The sequence below is a fragment of the Haliotis cracherodii genome, unplaced genomic scaffold (genome assembly GCF_022045235.1).
Source record: "Haliotis cracherodii isolate W230 unplaced genomic scaffold, xgHalCrac1.p SCAF_9, whole genome shotgun sequence".
Lineage (NCBI taxonomy): Eukaryota > Metazoa > Mollusca > Gastropoda > Lepetellida > Haliotidae > Haliotis > Haliotis cracherodii.
Genome location: NW_027266343.1, coordinates 36,166,921 through 36,187,707, shown reverse-complemented (window position 1 = coordinate 36,187,707; position 20,787 = coordinate 36,166,921). Strand labels below are relative to the sequence as shown.

Below are 20,787 nucleotides of genomic sequence, written 5' to 3'. Positions count from 1 at the left end.
TGATATTTGGAGTTATCTGCCCCTGTAAACTGAAAGAGGCCCTTTTGGGGTTATATCAAAAATTGCAGTGACCAACACATATGACTATCCTACTACATATTTCTCAAGATGACACGAACAATTCGAATCGAATGAGAGAACTCTCAGACACGACAGAGACGGTAAAGTCTCAAGTCGCGTTCAACAATATCCCAGATACCACGTCACTGCCTACATGAAATAGTTGATTATAGCTTAAATATTTCAGTATGTACATGGCAGGGGATCAGGTGGTGACTACTTTTGAAAAGTAAAATAGTCATATTCAATTTGTGAAACCTTTCTCCATTTATAAGCATTTTTTTACTAATATATAAACATTTTCAACAGTAATAATAAGGATTTATTTTAATGTAATGAGCTATCCGTACTGTAATCTAAGCTTCAGTAAAATCTTTGTTTCATTCAAATTACTTTGCAAATCGTTAAAGGTTGGAATAAAATAAAGGCACACGTGATACTGTATTCACCCTCTGGTCATAGTTTAAAAAGCGGACAATATTTTATGGATACATCGATATTTCGTCAAAATTAAAGGGATCGTGCGCCAGACCTAACTAAGTCTATTCTTGTCTTGTTGGTATTTTACTCAACGTATTTGTATTGATACAATCAAGCTCGTAGGAGCAGGTGATCCAAGCCCCACTACATGCTGGCTAACATCTACATATATACAGAGTAGTTAGCCCCCAACCTATTGCATAACTATAACATACCTTTGACCTGTATAATAACGTTTAAGGTTTATGGTTGGTAAAGGCTGGTTAAAATAACTAGAATTTGTTGTCGGGGAATTAGCTTGGGACCCTACACCTAAAAACATCCACTATCTTTATTCAGCGTATCTCATCAGCCCTTTACATATCATAATAAAAAAATAAGCAAAATTACAATCTATAACAACTAAAATATTCCGAGAATTATGAATTAACAGTTACAGCATAAATCTTACTGACAATGTATCATACCAGACACAATTTCTTTTAAAACAATGAAGCGAAGACGCTTTGTTGAAAATACAAGTGATAAAGCGCAATTGAGGACAATGTATTGTAAACAAAGAAGATAACACTTCAGTGAGACACGTACTACATGTGTTACCAATCACCAAAATAATCTTACATGATCTTTGTTATTTATGAAGAACGTAATGATAGGCTTTACTTTAATACAACTTAGAAGAAGATAACTTAAACCGAATAATAAGAATACACAAATATTAATATAAAATTTCAACCAGCCGGTTGAATAATATGACCACATTTTTTTATATCTAAAGTACCGTTATTACCAAAAAACATATATGCCGAACGGCATGTCATTAAATGGGTATAATGTATGGATAAATAGAGCTTAATAATACTGAAAATATACCAATAAATGAGCTAATGAATACAACAAGTGTTATGTGCGCTCACGTATTTGCGTGTACAGTATAGTTACCTCGCTTAATAAGTACATTATTTAAACATTAGTTACATCAAGGGTAGTTTGAATCATTTGACTTGAACACACACATTAATGTTTTGAAGATACATTCATTTACATACACCTTGATTGCAAACGTGCAATATAACATACAATTGACAACAGGTGCACAAGTATCACTTTGCTACCAAGAGCCCGATTATGTGTAACTTTATGTGTAAACGTTATTATATTATATTTAATACAGTTTTAATATACACTATATTGTTAGGTTATTTCTAATTCTGCATGATCTAACTTAACTATCATAATTTATTCACTGGTGTTCTTAATCAATATATAATGCCTAATTCAAAATGTTGATTATATTCAAAGCAACTGACAACATAGAATACAATAGAAAACCGGAAAATAGGAATATAATTTAAGAACATACAATATGTCAAGTGAATATGTCTTACCTTAACCAAGAGAAGCATCTATTAGTGGCCAGTCTTTATTCGGTGTAACTCATAAGTGAGGTTCCCCGAGTAAAGGCCGCAATTTATGCCACGACGCTCTTAGAGGTCGCATGTTCAGTCATCACTTATTTAAACAATACCTACACACTGTTGCTAATCTACCTTGATGACTATCTGAACTGAGAGATTACTTCGCAGTTTTTGAAGACATGAGTATGCAGAAATGACTAAAATTACATAACAGTTTTCTTGAAGAGCGTGTTGTCATTGAGTAGTGTTTACTCCTCTCTCGGGACATGTAACGGGAAGCATATTACGCTTATCACGTAAAACATGGGAATGAAAGCAGGTGCAGATCAACACCGGCTGATCATGGACTTGGGACGGAACATGCGTGTAGCTAACGCTTAACAGATGACGATTATCAACTAAAATTTCGGAATGAAGGCCAGGTAATATCCACAAAATATGTTGTTTAGTCATATTTTATAAAATCAAATTATTACAAAATATCGAGGGAAACGTGGCGTATTTTGGAACTATGATAATACTATTAATATTTCTATTTCTCACTCTTGCTTGACACCGGTATAAGGACCTATACCGAAACGTCGCTACAACAGTATATTAAAATATAGAAGTTGTTATCCAATTTTTGTGTGTACTTTGTCATCCGTCAAGGGGGCACGGGTCGCCCAGTCGTCTAAGGCGCCGCAATTCGCTGTGCAGAGTTGCGTCCCTTGGGCACGCCAGAAACCTATGATTGTGGGTTCGAATCCCGGTTCGCCCCGATTATGTTTCTAGGTTTGTCAACACCATACCCGTGCTCGTGGGTTTCACCGAAGTGGTAAACGTCTGAGACCTCCATCACTTCGGGCTTTCCTCCCACATTAAGCTGACACGCCGCGATGTAACTGGAATACTGTTAAAAGCGGCGTTAAACCCAACTCACTCATTCACTCACTCATCCGTCAACTTCTGAGAATTGCCTATCAAACAACTCGATTTCTCGGGGTTATTTTAGCTTCTTAAAGTATTTTATAGGGAAGTTGATGAATACTAATGTTAATATACCATATAGACCTTCGTGTAGATCAAAGGTACGCCAAATATGCCTACATGTAAATACGCATTTGATAACATTATAGTATTGTAATGATCTGATCTCAAAACAAAATAAAACTGCACTAGAAGCTAGCTATATAGTTGGTTAACCGCACTAAAAACTAGTTACAACGTTGGTAAACTGCACTAGGATCTAGCTGGATAGTTGACGAACTGCACTAGAAGCAAGTTACCATGTAGTATTGCGCTAGAAACTAACCAGATAGTTGGCGAACTTTATTAACTACTAAGCTACTCATGAGCAGGATATTTGAAATTATTCGGCGTTATTTCAAGTTTTAATTGTATTAAGGTATTATGGTGCTTGAACCTGTCCATTATCAAGTGAGGGGTGGGATTAACGAGTGTAGTCGTATCACCGACAATATCGACACAAAAAAAATAATTCGACAAAATAATCATTTGACAAAACAGTGATATATACATAATAATTACCATCAATGTCAACATGACAGTTCACAAACAGCACCAGGGGTAAAATGTGCGATTTCACATAACAACTGTCTGGAAGAAGAGCATCTTCCCGAGGCATGGGAGTTAACTGACTGTTATCAGGACTTTTATAGTCAGATAACTCCCTTGCCTCGGGAAGATGGAAGAAGTGTGAATAAACATGATCATTACTGTCTCTTCACGAATGTCAATGATTCGTGGCATTGTAGACAGAGTACACTGGAACCAATAAGAGAGGATACCGTTCAATATAACAATAACCGGTTGGCTTAATTACAACGTCTCCGTTTCGCACAAGGCACGTATGCTGTGTCTAGACGTTTGCTGGAAATAGACACCAGACTGTAGGATAAGCCTCTCTGTAATCAGGAACACATTGTGGTAATATAGACAACAGAACAGCTCTGACTGTAACAAAGAAACAGGTTTGTTTACACTCCCGCACACAATAAGCAAATGTTGCAAGTGCGAGATCAACAAAAGATCGAAGCTGGGTAAAATCCTCAACTGTAGGAACACGCGATTGTGAAACTCATGAAATCCTTTTCTCACTATACGAAACGTTTGTGTGAATAGAGCATTTATATTCAGACAGACTATGTAAGTCATCCGTATGGCAAGCCGTTTTCACATTTATTACGGAATTACAGATATGTTCAATTGTTTTAAAGATATCGGTATTTTATTAAAATATATCAATAATGTGTTTAAGATATCAAAATATAATTAAAGATATCTTAAATTCATTTCTGATATCCATAATACAATTACTGATATCTTAAAATGTTACGGTGATATCAACAAATTAGTATTTAAGATATCATTAAACAATTACCATCCTACTGTACAAAAATATATTAGAAATAAATTCAAGATATCTTAAATTCAGTTCAAGATATCTTGAAATAAGTTATGCATATCTAGAAATGAAGTACATATATCATTAATTCGTTTTAAATATCTTTAATTCAATTAGAGATATCTTTAATTCAATTCAAGATATCATTAATTCTGACCGTTACTGATATAAAAAATCCAATTAAAGATATCATTAATAATTTTGATATCTTTATATCAATTATTGATATCAGTTATCTAGTTTAAGTAACATTATTAAAGTAACGTCTTTAATGATGGCAACAATTGAAGATATTGATATCTGTATTTAGTTTCAAGATATCAGGAATTAAATAACTGACATCATAACAAAACATGACATTTTGATATTTTTAAATCATATTTTGATGTCAATAATCGAATTTAAGATATCAGCAATTCTTTTCAAGATATCAGTAATACGTTTCACCATATCCCTAATTCATTTCGTGATATCTTAATTTTTTTTGCAGATATCTACAATTATCTGTATTTAAGATATCTCCAATTCCATTCACGATACCTTCAACTCAATTGAAGATATCTTCAATTCAATTCAGGAAATCTTAAAAAGAATTGAAGATATCTGTAATTCCGTAATGAATGTGAAAACGGCTTGCCATACATCCGCCCTGTGTCATATTATGATTCGAAAACAGTTATTGCACATGCATGTTTCTCAAATTTGAACTCTATCAGAGGAATTGCAAAGTGTGTTAATTTGTGGATCAAAAGTACCCTTGAATTTCTTTAGCATTAGAAGAAACCGTCTTTATAGAGAACTGCAGGGGCCCGTTCCACAACGCGATCTTAGCGTTACGACTACCTTTGGCCTGTGTTAAGGCATGGGAGCTACGATCATCTTAGCGCTAAGGACGCATTGTGGAACGGGGTCCCGGTGCAACTAATTGAACCATACAAGTAAAGATCGCATTACAACGCTCTATACTGATTTTCTTATATGCCCGCTGCGCAGTTCACTCATTTGTGTGTTTGTATAGTACAGGGCGGTCGGTAGCCTAGTGGTTAAAGCGTTCGCTTGTCACGCCGAAGACCCGGGTTCGATTCACGACACGGGTGCAATGTGTGAAGCAAACTATGCTTGTCGTAAGAGGCTCGCTGACTTGGTTGATGCATGTCATCGGTCCCAACTGCCTGGGTCGATACTCAATCACTGGATTGACTGGTCCAGACTCGATTATTTACATATAGCTGGAATATTGCTGAGTGCGGCGTTAACAAACATGCATTTTTTTCACATGAAACAAACAAACAAACAAATACAAATTAAGCAAAAGTTATTATACATCTCATTTACAGATAAATGTGATTTTAATTCAAGACTACCAAGGACGTTCGGGCATGGAATAGATCCATACTGTTCTCTCTCCATTAGAAAATTCAACTGGCGTATTCTTATTATTCTAGACCAAAGTTAAACATTCTTCCCACCTTCATCTATCTGGAGTAAATCACCTTTTAAGAGAAAATAGAGAAGGGAGGCAACTCTTATCAGAACCGATCCCACGTGACTAATGTTTTGGTAACATGGCGGATACTGGACGATTGTTGTTGATGTCACATTAGCTATTCACGCATACATCTCCTCTCGGCGGTTTCGCGGTGTTTTTTTTTCCTTTTCTGAGGTAAGGCAGCATTTGTTATCTTCTACATGATTTACATTTGTATGTGAGAAAAATGTTGAGTTCAACGAATAAACTGAGACGACAAGATTAATGAGCTCGGCGAGCACTGATGTTTCGGAAAGGGTGCCTGCACTTCGGCTAGCACCGGCATCAACCATTCGGCTTCGATTGTTGCACTTACATTCTTGCGATGGTTGTATAAGGAGGCAAGATTAATGTTAAAGGTTAGAAAAAAATTGTTGAAAGGGAAAACGAAGTCGTCTTGATTCTTGTGTTGAGATTTTTATTTGTCCAGATGCCAATGCTTGTTTTGACAGCAACAGGAGATACAGTTTGAGGCTAGACTTGCTGAGGCTGCAGTAACAAGCTTCAAAGCTAACATTGATAATTTTCTGAAAGGTAGAAAATTCTTAAATAGGTCGAAAATCGCAATATTTGCCATTTATAGATGTGTTTGTGAATGTAGGTTATCAGTCTTAATAGAACTTGATTGTGTACATTCTCATTATTTGTAGTCTCTAGTCATGCTCGAAAAAGTATAATTAAAACATCAGTAGAAATATGTATCATTAATGAAACCAGTAAACTTATCAAGGATGTGTAAATACATTGCCAGTAGTAGTGGGATGATTCACTGGTGCATTTATAGTCCACTGTAGTCCTTACCATAGCCCTAACATGTAGAAAAACTCTTAGAAATGGGAAATTGCAACTCGTCTGATAACTTAACTTTTGGGCAGTTTGGTAAGGATTATAGTACCAGTGCCAATTTCTATCGCTGGATTTTGATGAAGATAAGTTTATTTTTCAGAATGGCATACCTTGATTATTTTAATCAGAACTTTGTAAATGGCCATCTCAGTATCTGGAACATTTTTCGATTTCAACACACTGTGCATGGTTATCATGATTATCAGTGTTTGAAATTCAAGGGGTCCATGTCATTATCAAACTTCCAACAACCCCAGGACCCCCCTTAAATCGAAACTGATTATGATCAGTGACTGTTATTGATTATTTACCATGTATATATGTATATTTAAAAACATGATATTCCTATGCTGATTGTAACTGATAATTGATTGTAAATGTTCATGGTGTCCATTATCATGATTATCATTTGTCTTCTCAGCATGATATTTGTTGTTCATTTGAATCATTTCAAATGATTCATCCATTCATTAATTTGATACATATATTAATTTTCATTACCACACTAATCTTTAAAATGTAGCCAATAAGACAGACCAGTTAGATATGAACAATTATGTCTTACCCCTAGTGATGAAAACTCAGTCATGATCAGTAACAGGGTTCAAAATTCATGTCATAACCCTAATATTTCATGTTTGAGATTGATGATTTCTTAGGCTCAAATACACAAAGAGCAATCCACAAGGACCTCAGGACCCTATCGTTTTTTAAACGCTGAATATACTGCATGGATTTGTCAGAGATTCCAAGCTTAGAGCCCTTGGCAAATTGGGAAAATCTTTATTGTGTTCAAAATTGGGATTTCTTTTAAAGTTTTCCTAAGTTCAGAGGTACTTTGACATTGCATGTAATGCGATAATGTTAAACTATGCCTCAAAGCCTCTTTATTGGTCCTGTTAAAAGTGTTATCAGTGAAATAGTTGACACCCCTAATGAACGTCAGTTACAAATGGGAAATGCATTGGAAAATATATAATTCCAATTCTGAATTTTTCTTGAAAATAGCTGCAGACTTGGGTCCTAACAGGTCTAGATACACCCCTGTATTGTGTGCACAATGGTAGAACTTAAAGGAACTAGAACTAGAACTGCAATTTGAGAAAGAGGACATTGGTCAGAGATCATGACCTCCTATGAACGTATTGGAAAGAGCTGAAACTGAATGAGGTTTGGTGCAGTAGGTGGTGTTTGGGTAACCAAATGTCATAAAACTATTCGTGAGTTTTATTTTGAGTTAACCCACTTTAAGGTTTCAAGTGACCCAGTGCTGACATGGATGTCTTCTCAACAATAGTCAGGAAAGTTGATCAGGACAAAGTATTGATCCATACCAACTGCATGTATGCCGGAAGGCGGAGTGTTGTCCTTAATCTGGTTTATTTTGAGAGCTGTCATCAGTTTTCGAAATTAGGTGAGATCCTTGAGATTTGCTGCTATATATAAATCAAGGTTTTCAGCTTTTAACATTAGGGTTATTGCCATGACGACCATGACTTTCATGCTTAAGCTTGAACACTAATGATACGTACATGTATTGTTTGTAGTAGTGCGTTTACAACACCACAGTTACACAATGGTCCTCAGAGTTAATAACCATATTTAGGTGTAAGCTCTTTGGTAAGGGTATACTCAATATTCATGAGTGAGAATCTTCTACGGATTCGTGAATTTCCACAAATTTGAATGACCACAAATTTGTTAAACACCCCCAAATTATGGACCATGCTCCATTGAAAAGAAGTTACAACTGAAAAGGAAAATATCCATTCTCATCCCCGAATACAGCTCAGGTAGACATCTCTGGTCAAATAGTTACTAATCTGCATCTCATTTTGCATCTTTTGGATTACCGTATTCGACATTATAAGCGCCCAGGGCGCCCTCAAAATTAGAAATAGGGGTCTCTTATTAGAACATTATTTTGGTAAAAAATTGAGATTGTTCACTAGCCAATATATTAGCAAATATCGCCGTGGGCGCTTATTAGAGAGGGGTGCTTATTACATCGAATACCGTAGTTGTTTATCATGTTGATGTAAATAAGTAAAATGCTAAAACAACTTGTCCCTCTGGAATTTCAAGCAGTGGCCTTGTCTATCCCCGAGAAAACTGATATTTTTGGGCATAGACAATGAAGACTCTTCCATCTATCCATTTATATATTCACTCTTTTTTGAATATTTAGAAAATCTTATTTCTGACATCAGGCATTAACGAGAGTGACATCATACAAAAAAATATTTGAATCGTGGGAACGGTGCTGGAAATGGCAGAAGAGCAAATTGAACAGGTATTTTTAGACTAAGTGTGATTAGACCAACAATGCTGAGCATACATAAAGTAATTGGTATGGGAGTTATGCAATCATGCAGATGCAATTGTAGACCTGAAACAATAATAGCTTCCACATGTGTGTGTATCCAGACCAAACATGGGATCACCTTGCAGTGTATTAATAACCAAAATTGTTCTTCCAATATTATCATGCTCTAATACATGCTAGAGTCTCACAGACATGTGGGTTCCACATTGATGTGAAGACACAGACTTAATGGATTAGATAGGGGCCCAGTTAAGTCCTATGTCCTATGTTAGTGATACAGATAGGCCTCTGATTACCATGGTGGGAGCACAACTCCCATTAGATACTGGTAATGATCTATCATAATGGCCACTGATGTCTGGCGTCCTTCGTTCCTCCTTTCCAGCGGGGATGAATACATGGATAGAACATGACCATTACTAAGGACCAAAGTTGCACCAATTTTTCACGCTTATTGCACCAGTTTGCAGTGTAAGAAATCAAGCATTGACGTTAATGGGTCCTTGTTTTAACGCTTTAAATGTTAAATTTGAAGATTCGGGGTCTTGCAGGGTTAGAAATAAACGCTAGCCCGCAAGCCCGGGGCAAGTACAAATTCCTGCAGGCTAGTACAAATTTCCAAATATCCCCATTGTTTCCCCTTTATAAGGTCATTTTATCTTTACCCGGGTTATTAACGTTTTTGTGTTTAGTTCTCATGCTGCCTCTAGATTTACTGGTTTTACTTGTTGCATTGTTTGTTCCATGTAGGTCAGCTGGGCTTTTGGAAAACTTTCTGATCATATAGAAACCCCTGACTTCCAGTTGTCCATAACTATCAGCGCTAATTACTGTAAAGTGTTGCTAATCATCTATCAGCGCCAAATATCTGTTGGCTTCCCTTGTTAAGTTTCCGCCGTTTGTTATCTGATTACTTTTGTTGTTCTTACATGTACATATATATGCTCAAAGCATTCATTCACCTGATGAAGGAGTAAGCATACTCCGAAACATTGTGATCCTCATAATAAAGAAGTTGACATCCATAAATTCCCTTCTAAATGCCTTTCAAAGACAGTGTTCTATATCTTTTGCTTGACAAAGCCAGGACAGCTAGATCTTAATAAAACCCTGTGAGGAGCATCGTCATCATGTTAACAAAATGTGCCAATAAATCAATCAAAGACTAATTATAGAGCCCCTAGCTATTTAGAAATGTAATCTGTTGTTATTGTTACCATGGTTACAGTGTCCCACCCTCTCAATCAGAAGGTTATAAGTAGTTATTATATATTCTCCTCAATATGACCTGTACTGTATTTCATTTATATTGTTTATCATGTTTATGGGCGTTGCTGTCACTTACTTTGATCATGATGATAACATACATTTGTAGTATTGGGGGACAGATGGCTCAGTTATATGTTTGTATCGTGGCTCATGATACAACTCTCTAATGTCATCAATATGTCCATGTATCATTGTCTTGTAGGATATTGTATCACCATGTTCTTAATGCATCAACATATTCTATTCATTATGCACCCATGTTATGATATTCATTGACTGTCCCCCTGGTCTAGTGGTTGAGCGTCTGCCCGGAGAGCGGAAGGTCCGGGGTTCAATCCCCGGACACGTCGTACCAAAAGATGTTAAAAGATGGTACTGTCTGGCGCTTGGCATTAAGGGGCTAAAACAAGGACTGGTCCTCTCGGAGTCAGTATACTGTGTCTGAATGGTGTATTCATGTTAAACTGCGGCATGGTATCTCAGTGTGCGAGCACTATAGAATTGGTATCAGTCTGAACTAGTACAACTAGAAGCAGCCACACACACACACGAGTACAAGCAGCCACACACACACACACACACACACACACACACATGCATGCACGTCGCTATATAAGTGCAATAATCTTGGATGTGACGTTAAACCCCATTTCACCTCACCTATGATATTCATTATTATGATCATGCAATCAATTTATTTATTTATTTATTTATTTATTTATTTATTTATCATGTTAATTTATTTATTTTCCATATCCCGAAGCCTGAAAGTGAAAATGTCTTTGCATATTTTCCATGATACAAATATCTCAGCTTCAGAATCTAATCTTTGCAAATCTTAATGTGTTCCACAGTTTTCAGATTCCACCAATTTACAGTCTCATCTATTTGATGTACTCTGACATGTCATTAAGGTTTGCTAGTCAGGGGATCATTGATCCCAGCATCATCAACTCATATAACCATTAGGTGTTGTGGCTTAGTCCTTGTAGTCAGGCGCTGGGGCTTCCCAGTGCTATAGTCCACAAGTATTCTTGTACACTCATGCTCTTGTATTGAGTCTGGGCCTCCAGATATTTGTTGAAGGATGTATTCTGTTATTGGGGATGTTGGAGAAGAGCAAGAATGCCTGTATCGAAAGACCCTGCCATGGATTTTAGTGTGGGAGTGAGGTGCTCAGTGGGATGCTTATTGACAGCATGTTTATTAGATTGGTGTCAGGAGGGGGATGCTTTGCAGAGGCAGGCACAGTTAGTGCTGAGCTCAGTCCAGAAGCACTCCGACAGATCTAGGACTGTTGGCCCAACATTCAGGGCCCTTAGAACTTGGAGCTTTTGCTTGCCAAAAATGCAGTTAGGGGCAGAAGCCAACAGCTTATCCTTCTAAAACTATTAATGTTTTATGATAAGGTATGTAAATTATGTTATGTTTTGAGAGTTTGTTAATTCTGTGACAATACTTGTTTACTGGACAATTGACGTTTGAAATAGATTAAATCCAACTTCTGTTCCAAAACTATATTCATTATGAACATAAAAACCTTTTGAAATGTTAATGACATCAGCATGAGGAGGATGCCTGGAGCATCATGAGCATATTGGCGAAGTTTTGTAAGTATATCACACATGGCTTTTAATGGGCATCCAGCCATTAATGATTATTAGAAATATGAATTAGTGGATTCGGATCATTGCCATGAGAATCAAGTAAGGTCATGCAATAAGTGATTCAAGCACTACTGCACCAGTGTCTGAAATAACTGCCTGCCTGCCCGTGGCTGGTAACTTTTCTTTTGGGCTGCATGACTATGTGGCAGATAATTTTAACACTACTGATGTATTCAGTTTTATTATGACTCCTTTTAGATTCTCAAGTAATTGTTTGCATTATTTCAACTGAATCAAGACATGGTTTGACTCTTAGTTTTTTGTGATTTTTCAATATTTATCATGTCTAAATGCGTGGTGGTAATTTTGAAGATGGGCAGGCCACACTTATGGATCACCTGCCCGACTGTCTTGTTGGATTCTAAGATTATATTGAACACTTTACTGCACGAAACCTCAAGAACCCCAGGGCCCCTAATTTTGAACTTTGTGATTGGCACACAAAAATATGGGCGAGACCTGCAACACTTCGGGCTTTCCTCCCACATTAAGCTGACACACCGTGATATAACTGGAATACTGTTAAAAAGGGCGTTAAACCCAACTCGCTCACTCACTCACTCACAAATATGGGCATCACAAGTTGTTCTCATCCAACATTATATATAATTAAACCTTATGTGGAAAAATGTGCTCAATCAAAACATGGGGAGCACGCATGGCCCAGTCATCTAAGGCATTGCAATTTGCTGGGCAGAGTTACGTCCCTTAGACACACCAGAAACCTATGATGTTGGGTTAGAATCCCAGTTCGCCACGATTATTTTTCTTGGTTTCTCAGAACTATACCCGTGCTCATGGGTTTCACCAAAGTGACCTTCCTTCCCTCCCTTTGGGCCTTCCTCCCACATCAAGCTGACACGCCGTGATATAACTGATATCTGTTAAAAGGGGCGTTAATCTCAACTCACTCACTCACTCAAAATACTGAGGCCGGTAAGGCCCTGTCACAAAACACCAGGGCCCCGTTCCACAAAGCGAACTTCTCATTCTTCAACACTGAATCATGTGAATTGCAACAATCATAAAGTGCTAAGATTGTTTTGTGGACCGGGGCTCTGTTCCTTGTGTGACTATAACTTTGAAGCAAAGTACAAGTTTCTTTTGGGCTGATACTCATGACAATTCATTTATTGAAAGTAAAATCTGAAAATGATGCAAAATCTAGTGGTCAGTAGTGAAATCTCCACCAATTTACATCATAGTATTGCGTTATGTTCTTTCGCGACTTGCATCAAGTAAACAACATCCAAGTCAGCTTGAGACTGAGAGTTGTGCAAGAGAGTGGGAGCTGCATTGATTAGTACAAGTATATTTGTAGCCAAGACAGCTCCTACTCCTAGTGTAGTCCCCGCACATGACAGAAATTACAGTATCCATGGTAACTGAGGATGAAAGACAATTTCAGATGATTAAGTTTTTTCCCTGTTGTGGATGTCAAGAGCTGTGTATATCAAATCTGTGATGTGGACGTATGATTGCACATCGGCTTTTACCACAGAAATGTGATATTTACGTCCTAAATGTTCACACTATCTAGCCATGGTGTGCGTGTACTGAGGTTATCATTACAGACGGTCCTTGTCTTCTGGAAGTAAGTTGTCAGAGATAGAGCCTTGCATCATTTAGCTAATTCTGGTTTATGAATCGATGTTTTAGTTCTCAAAAACATTGTCGCTTGTTGTTTTCAGACAACAGAAGAGATTTAAGGTTGGAGTTATGTCTTTACTGTGTATCTTTTGAAATCTGGTTACACAGTCAGGGCATGCTGACATACAATTATCTCGATTCCCCATCATGGTTGTCAAAGAAACATATCTCAAACATTATCCCTGTGAAGTTGGTTGTTGTTTAATGCCACCCTCAGCAATATTCCAGCTATATGACGGCGGTCTGTAAATAATCGAGTCTGGACCAGACAATCCAGCGATTGACATGACGAGCATCGATCCATGCAATTGGGATACGATGACATGCATCAAGCAAGTCGGCGAGTCTGACCACCCAATCCCGTTAGTCGCCTCTTATGGCAAGCATGGGTTGCTGAAGGCCTATTCTAACCTGGAGCTGAAGCTTAAGTCTAGCAGGACTGCAGGGTTAGAACATAATTACAGTGCCTCACTAGCTCGGGGCAAGTCTAAATTCCTGCGGTCTAGGACACACTTTCCTAATTTCCCCATTGTTTTAATATTTCAACTAAGGGCATTTTATCTTTGCCCGGCTAGTATTGCTTTTGGGTTTAGTTCTAACCCTGACAGTACTACTAATTTCTATTGTAAGTTTATTTTGATTAGTAAACTAAGATATAAATACTCAATCCAAAGACTCCTTATGCTCAGATGAAAAGTTATTGAGTGAGTATGATTTTTAGCTGCTTTTAGCAGTACTACAGCAATATTATGACAGGCTACACCAGAAATGGGCTTCACACACTGTACCCATGTCGGGAATTGAACTAAGGTCTTCCGCGTGATGAGTGAACGCTTTAACCACTAGGCTACGCGACTGCCCCTTAGATGAAAAGATTTCCTACCGCTTACCCACTCCGCTCCAAATGGCACCGAAAGATTATGGCACAATGGAGTTGGTGTGTTACATTTCTTCACATGGGTACATTTAGTGACACTTGGATCCCTCTGTGGTATTTCCTCAATACAGCTAAAAGCATCATTAGGTCCTCATCACTCATGTATTGTGAAAATGCCAATAAAATTGAGAGTCAGGCTTCGTCAAGAATTTTGAATCACATTTTCAGGCATAAGCATTTGACATTTGCCCAACCAGTGATGAAGTTCAACTGATAACCTTCTCTTTAAGAACATCTCTTTGGCTCATTGGACAGTGGATGTAATGATCTGACCACCATCTTTTTCATAGCTGACAGGAAATGAAAAAAGTAAGTACTTAGGTCGCAGTTTGAAAGTTTTACGAGGTAGTGTAGTGCTCCACAAGTAGCTTACAAACAGTGGAAATGCGTTGTATGTCAAGCTTGACTGGAATTTGGCACTATGAGACATTATGGCGGCGGATAAGGCTCCATGATGCTCTGTGAGGAAGATAATCACTGTTGAACTTGGAATTTGCTTCTCTTCAGGTGTCATTCTTCTGAGGAACTAAAAGAAGGACATTTATCATGTTTACATTGCCATTAGGAGTATTGTCCTTCTTGTCAACGGGTCATCCAAAGCTGGTCTTGGATGGGATGGAGAAGTCCTCTGCCCTCCTCAGTGATAGATGAGAAGTTTAGGTGTTTAAGTCCGGGGAATCAACATTTCAGGGATGCAAATTGGCTCTAGCCTGCAAGTTAGGGCCCAGTAGAATATTTGTGGGTAATTTGAAAGTAAATGTTTCCCGAAGTAAATGCAAGTCAGTGTTGCATCCCTAAAGGATATGTTGATATCGGTTAATTGCAATACGGGGGGCACGGGTGGCCCAGTCGTCTAAGGTGCCGCGATTCGCTGTGCAGAGTTGCGTCCCTTGGGCACGCCAGAAACCTATGATTGTGGGTTCGAATCCCGGTTCGCCCCGATTATGTTTCTAGGTTTGTCAGCACCATACCCGTGCTCGTGGGTTTCACCGAAGTGGTAAACGTCTGGGACCTGCATCACTTCGGGCTTTCCTCCCACATTAAGCTGACACGCCGCGATATAACTGGAATACTGTTAAAAGCGGCGTAAACCCAACTCACTCACTCACTAATTGCAATACATTTTGTCCATTTTGAAGAGTTGATAAATCTTGCACAATAGCTTAATTTTGTTTTTTGTAGGATATATTTCTTAGTTCAATTTTACTCATGTTACACTCTGTGAAACCACTTGTGAGCCTGGGGCGGTTGTGTGGCCTCGTGGTTAAAGTCTTCACTCGTCATGCCGAAGACCCCAGGTTCAATTCCCGATATGGGTACAATGTGTGAACCCCATTTCTGGTGTTCCCTGCCGTGATGTTTCTGGAAAATTGCTAAAAGCGGCGTAAAACCATACTCACTCACTCACGTGTCAGCCACAGTTATCCGAACTTTGCTTGTGGTGTCATTTCTTTTGAACATTTAAGTGTTATCATCATGATCATGACTTTTTCTAGCTGAGCTAACTAGGCCGAACAGAATTTTACTAGACCCAGACTGGAGACTCATGGCATAAGTCGCAGGTTGATAACTGGCAGTACTCATGCGGTCTCTAACAAACACTTGAGTCTTCAAGCCAGAACTTCCCTTTAGCGTAATTCTCAGTAGATTTATGTGTTCATATATCACTGATATATAGTCTATTAATAGTTGAGATTACTGGACCGAAAGAAACTTAGGGATTGGACTTGTGGCTGGAGTCCACTGCTGATCCCTGTCAAGCCATGAGGTTAATAACCAACTGACACACTTCCTAGGTCTTAGGATGTGTCACTATAGTTTTAGATGCTGAACGCATTAGTCCTTCAAGGTAACTACGCAAGAATACCCTCCATATGTGCTTTGATTTTGTTTTTATGATGGAGAAGATGAATTTCAACCTTTGTTTAAGCTTGATGAAATTTGCCTTTTGAAGGATTACTCAGAGTCAAATTGGGGTTAAGTAATGAAGATTGGTACAGCACAACCATGATTGTGTGTAAAACAGGATGTTATTACTATTAGTCGGAATTACAAGTTTCCCACCTTAGTGTATACGTTATACAGTATCAAAATTAAGCCTGAAAGTCAAAGGATCAGTGTCATATTTTGTTTGTTTGTTGTTTAACCCACACTCAGCAGTATTCCAGCTATATGACGGCGGTCTGTAAATAATCGAGTCTGGACCAGACAATCCAGTCATTCATATCATAAGCATCAATCCATGCAATTGGAATCGATGACATGCATCAACTAAGTCAGTGAGCCTGACCACCTGATCCCGTTAGTCGCCTCTTACGACAAGCATAGTCGCCTTAGGGTTGCTGAAGACCTATTCTACCCCGGATCTTCACGTGTCGGGTGACAGGGGCTAGAATTATACACAGACAGTTCGGAATAAACTCCATGCAGAAGGGATGCAGTACCAAAAGCCAGAACAACGCATTCTGCTGTCTGTACACCATCTTCAGCAAAGGATGCTTTGGGCAAAAGTCGGCGAACCAGTTCGCGAAATGTCCATTCATTCACAGATAGACTTCAACGGAGGCAGGGCACGTGTCTGGAGGAAAGCTGATACAGTAACTGTACCATTCAGCATTTTACAAGTCCAAACTTCGTGGAGGAGGACGACATTCAGATTAGCCTTTGAACCGATGTCGTGACGGAGTACCATGAGAGGTTTCGGGATAGATATGAAATCATAACAACAGTCATCGTTCCTGTTTAACCCACACTCAGCAGTATTCCAGCTATATGACGGCAGTCTGTAAATAATCAAGTCTGGACCAGACAAACCAGTAATTGACTTCATGAGCACTGATCTTAGCAATTTGGATAAGATGACATGCATCAATCAAGTCACTGGTCCTGACCACGCAATTCTGTTGGTTGGTTCTTACGACAAGCATGGGTTGCTGAAGACCAAGTTTAACCCGGATCTTCACGGGTAGGCCAGTGTCATAACCTTAATGCTATTAGCAAACAATTGAAGGGGGCCTAGATGCCAATACAATGGCAGAAAACCTCCAGAACCCAATGTCCCCTTTAATTTCAGTCCTTTGCACTAGGGCTGGAACGGGTTACTCGGGTACTCGGGTCGGTGGGTCCTGAGTAGGACCCGGTTACCCACATGACCCAGATCCATGGTTAGTCACATAATACACTGTAATAGCATTAACAATAAAACTCAATTGTTGCACTACAAGTTTACCTAATGTTCACATTTCTTTCTCACTATGCAAGCATTCGCTCTGACTTATGTCGAGTAAGGATAAAGCGTCTATCGACTGCAGTGTATGCATGATCTGATCGTTTTATACATGTATCTAAATAGATTTTGCTTGGGCTGCGGTAAAACAATTCCCATTTGGACATTTTGTACCCAACTCTTGAGACCTATAGTGGGTATCTGGGTAAGGCCAGGTAATAGTGCGTCGAGTACCCGGGTCGTAACTAAGGACTCGTCCCAGTCCTACTTTGCACATGGATACACTGTTCATGTAATGATGAAGATAATGCTGTGATAATTCCTTGATAACCATGAACCAGTATCTTTACAAATTTGCTGTAGTCTGACTTCTGTTCTGGAGTTTACCTTTCAAAATAGTGAAAGATCCTTTCACATGTTCAAGAATGGCGGAGTGCATTATTAGAAGCAGTTTTAAGCTCAGATGAGACTGGCTTGAAGCTGGTGTCATAAGCTGTGATTCGTCCTGTTGGATATGGCAAAGTAAAGCCACATTAGGTAATGGAGAAATCATTTGAATCTTTTGAATACAGAAGTTATGAATCAATGAGCAGCAGATTCAGGGGATTTCTGGAATGTAAACCATGTTATGGTTTATATAAAACTTCTCTATAATTTTGCATAATGACCTATCATCACCTATACATGCTATAGTTGCATCAGTTTTATTTGTTAAGACCCATGAAGATCTGGGGTAGAATAGGTCTTCAACAACCCACGCTTGCCATGAAAGGCAATTTATAATGCTAGTTGTAAGAGGCGACTAACGGGATTGGGTGGTCAGACTCGCTGACTTGGTTGATGCATGTCATCGTATCCCAATTGCGTGAATCAATGTTCATGATGTGAATCACTGATTTATCTTGTCCAGACTCGATTATTTTTCAGACCGCCCTCATATAGCAGGAATATTGCTGAGTGTGGCATTAAACAACAAACAAACAAACAAACAACTTGTTAGTATGCATGTTCAGAATGGCCAGTTAATTCCTGGGTGAGAATCGACTTCAACAACAATGGCGTGGCATCATCATAATGGTATGGAGATGACCAAAGCTGGCAAGCTGACACAGACACACACGGTACTGCCCGCCATTCATGGTGTTGTCTGTCTCCTCTTGATCTTGTGATTACTGCAGATGGTAAACAACCAATCAGTGTCCGACTCCCCGCTGTCCATCAGTGAAAACATGATCAGAGGCAAGCACTGACCCTAAACCTTTTGATGTCATTCTGACCCTATTGCTGAGGACACTCTGATTTCTGAGAAGTAACAGTATGATTCAGTAACAGATGTCATGTGAACATGATGTACTGTTAAAATAATGATTTAATAAGAAGACAGAATACTTCAGGTTGGCCACGACAAGCTGCAGAAAATAGAGGTATTGATTTATGGGACATAGGCATTAGCCTGTGTCAATTTGCCCCATGTTCAGCATAGAGATTCATGGTCAGAACAGGGCCCCAGGTCTCCATGCTTGTTGTGAATGAGACTAGAACAAGTAGATACTTTTTATGGAAATTATATTGTAATAGCAAAATGTATGTGAAAATCAAGTACAGTAGTCGACGTATTAAGCGCCCATTGCGCTCTCAAAATTCATAATAGGGGGCTCTTATTAGAATATTATTTTGGTTAAAATAACAGTTGAAAGATCGTAAATTTCGGGGTTTATGCTGACACCCTGAAATGTTTATATACGACACATATATTTTTCCAGAATTTAATTGCCCATAATTAAAGGTGCATATAACACATGAGTGCTTATTATACACGAGGAGTGAGTATGGTTTTATGCCGCTTTTTACAATATTCCATCTATATCAGTTTTATCACGACGGGGTACACCAGAAATGGGCTCCAGACATTGTACCCATGTTGGGAATCGAACGCGTGACTTCGGCGTGGCGAGCAAACGCTTTAACCACTAGGCTACCCAACCGCCCCATATTATTCACGAATACATAAGTTATGTGTACATTGATCAATCGGAATGGGTGCTAATTCAGATTGTTCACTAGCCAATATCGCGGTGGGCACTTATTAGAACAGGGCGCTTATTTAGTTGAATTTGGTAAATAAGTTATGTGTACATTGATCAATCGGAATGGGTGCTAATTCGGATTGTTCACTAGCCAATATTGCGGTGGGCGCTTATTAGAACAGGGCGCTTATTTAGTTGAATTTGGTAATCTGATACCCTCTTTATAGGTTTAGCTCTTCCGGAACATAGCTCTGTCCTGCATACAGCCAGCTCCTGTCATTGTCAATTAGACAGGTCATTTTTGACTAGATTGTAGATTTTTCCTCTTATTCTGGCTTGACACGGGTGTGTTTGTTTATCTTGTTTATCTTGTTTATCTTGTTTATCTTGTTTACTGTTATGTGAAACTGCCTTGCGTTAAGCTGGGCAGTGGGTGCAGAACTCTGGAATGTCTACTGACCACATGTTACTGACCTGGGACCATTCCACAAAGCAGTCTTACACCTAGCGCTAAGATGATTGTAACACTCATGCTTTAACATATGCTTATGAGCCTGTGAAGATCTGGGTTGGAATAGGTCTTCAGCAACCCATGCTTGCAGTTAAAGGCGACTATGCTTGTCGGAAGAGGCGACTAACAGGATCGGGTGGTCAGGCTTGCTGACTTGGTTGATGAATGTCATCATATCCCAATTTTGTAGATAGATGCTCATGATGTGAATCAGAGGATTGTCTGGTCCAGACTCGTATATTTACAGCATGCCGTCATCATGGTCATATAGCTGAAATATTGCTGAATACTGTGTTAAACAACAACCAACCCATGACAAAAACATGTATGCTTCCCATAGTTGTAGCCAAGGTGTCTTTGTGGAATGGGGCCCCTCTGACCGTCTTATGATAAAACAAGATCTTTCGACATGTTCTATGTTTTTTAACAGGATGA

General features: G+C 38.7%; 1 protein-coding gene across 5 annotated transcripts in view; it reads left to right on the top strand.

The window, feature by feature from the left end:
• Window positions 1-5,938: 5,938 nt before the first annotated feature.
• Window positions 5,939-20,787, top strand: part of LOC139453403 (uncharacterized) — a 97,240-nt gene continuing 82,391 nt past the window's right edge. For 2 of the 5 annotated variants that reach the window (XM_071235089.1, XM_071235083.1), the window contains exon 1: window positions 5,939-6,028. The gene's annotated coding sequence lies outside the window, so the exon portion shown is untranslated. Of the gene's footprint in view, window positions 6,029-6,173; window positions 6,253-11,706; window positions 11,744-14,820; window positions 14,898-20,787 lie in introns of those variants that run through there. The other 3 variants (XM_071235086.1, XM_071235085.1, XM_071235087.1) reach the window with 3 other exon arrangements.